The 2,271-nt window shown below is 34.6% G+C and overlaps 1 pseudogene; it reads left to right on the forward strand.

The window, feature by feature from the left end:
* Positions 1-261: 261 nt before the first annotated feature.
* Positions 262-2,249, forward strand: LOC111377893 (annotated as a pseudogene).
* The last annotated feature ends 22 nt before the right edge of the window (positions 2,250-2,271 follow it).

Below are 2,271 nucleotides of genomic sequence, written 5' to 3' on the forward strand. Positions count from 1 at the left end.
CCTATTATTTTAATAGAGTATACTCATTTGACATGATAAATTGAAAATTTTGTCTCTGGCTTAATTTTCAAATTGATAGTTTACATATTGACACAATGTTTAATGATGTTGTTTGGTTTTCCTTAAGTTTTCTTATGATAGATTTTATGGATTCCAAAAAAAATGCCTGCTTTCTCTTAGACTACAGAGTAAGCAAATGCTACAGACTGTTATCATCAAGAGCTATTCATTTTAAATGAACTAGGTAGTTTCCTTCTACAGGCTAAGTTTCTGGAACTTCTAGGAAAGAAAGACCTGGATAAACATTTGGATGCAGATGAAGTTATTGTTCTGGGTGCTTCATTAAATGCAACAAATTTAAGTGATGGAATAAAATTAAATCGTAAGCTGGGAATGATTGATGGTTCTACTTATAGATTTGTGATTGAGTTAAATGGTCCCAATCTTTCAAAAAGACGAAAATCCTAGACAGTTGATTGTGCCGAGAATTGAAAAGTTGTCGAGCAAGGTAAAATTTTTGGTTAATTCAAATTTGATCCCTCAACATGTCATATATTGATCAGTTTTACTGCGCTTCAGACGTTCAGATCCATTATTTACAACAAAGATTTTGAAGTTTCACTTGCATATGAGAGTGAAGATTTCATGCCACCAAGGGCATCTTCACTTACATTTGCTCTGTACGCTGTCTCAGGTCTTACAGATTCTAGTGAAAAGTAAGGACCGTATGATTTATTTTCATTCTTTTAATTGGTGCACTCTTTCGCATCTGAGGCTTTTCTTGATGCCCCTTTCTTTTTTAGGTACTCATCACGAAATATTTCCTCCCCGATTAAGGCCAATTTACACTTTTCTCTTAGTAGAAGCGATGTATTTTCCTTGGATGGAGCAGATGTTGTTGTTGAGATTACTAAATGGGTAGAAGTTCCACAAAAGAATGTCACAACCTCTGCTTCTAGCAATGGCACAGAAGCTGGTCTGAAGAGTTCTTCAGAAGAAAGCAGTGACAAACTGGAGATAAATGATAGCATGAGTAATGCATCAATTTCCAGTGTAACTGGTTCTGCCACTTCGGATATTGTCATTGAAAAGAAGCTGAAAAAGAGGACTTTTCGACTTCCACTTAAGGTACTTAAAATTGCACAGTACAGTGGCTGTCTTTATGATCTTCGTTAGAACAATATCTAGTTATTGCAATTGAATTTTATGTTTTGAAACTTGACTTGTACGTTCCATATAGGTTATTGAGAAAACAGCAGGGCCAGGAATGCCTCTTTCAAAAGAATCATTTGCTGAGGCTAAAGGTAAATTAGAAGCATTAGACAAGAAGGATGCTGAAAGGAGAAAAACAGCTGAGCTGAAAAATAATTTGGAAGAATACATATATTCTAAGAAAAGGTATAATTTTTATATATTTTTTGACACATGCAAACTTTCCTCAACTATATCTGTCAAATTTTACCTACATATTTCTCAGTGGAATTTTTTTGATAGATTCGGTTATATAGCACAGTTCCATCGATATTTTGATTTCTTTTTCACTATCAACAAATGTCATATGAATTACTACTGTGAAGGACTAATGGCTTTACACACAGACACACACACACACACAACAGTCAAGACATGCATACTTTGAGTGTTTACTAGTAAAGATTTTGTTTACATTTTCTTAATTTCCGTGCATTGTTGACTTGAGTGCTATCCTCTGTGGCTTTCCACTTCTTCTTATTGTGATTGCTATTTTTCTTGTTGTCTTATTTTTATTTCCCTATCTGCTTTCACTGTATTCCTTTCCATCCTGATTTCCTGTTTCCATTTATTATTTTTTGGTTTGAAGTTATGGACGTTGGTTAACGATTCTTTTTAAAATTATGAAGCTAATAACATGTGTGTAATTTCTTCTCTTGGTTCTTGGCATCAGCTTGAGTCAGAGGAGTTTGAGAAAATATCTTCAAACCAAGAGCGGCAGTCCTTTATCGGAAAACTCAACGAGGTCTATTATAATTCTTCCCCCAATCCCTCCTCCCCCAAAAATTTAAAAAAATAAAAAATAAAAGAATCCTTGTGGTCTTGCATGGTATTTGTGGCCACACTACTTAATTATATGTCTTGTATAGATTAGATAAGCATCATCTGGTGTGTCAGGTGCAAGAATGGTTGTACACCGATGGTGAAAATGCTTCAACCAATGAATTTCTAGAGCGCCTAAATACTTTGAAAGCTATTGGTGACACCATATTCTATAGGTCTGACCCTATAATGAATTGA

This window comes from Olea europaea, unplaced genomic scaffold, assembly GCF_002742605.1.
Source record: "Olea europaea var. sylvestris unplaced genomic scaffold, O_europaea_v1 scaffold17385, whole genome shotgun sequence".
Lineage (NCBI taxonomy): Eukaryota > Viridiplantae > Streptophyta > Magnoliopsida > Lamiales > Oleaceae > Olea > Olea europaea.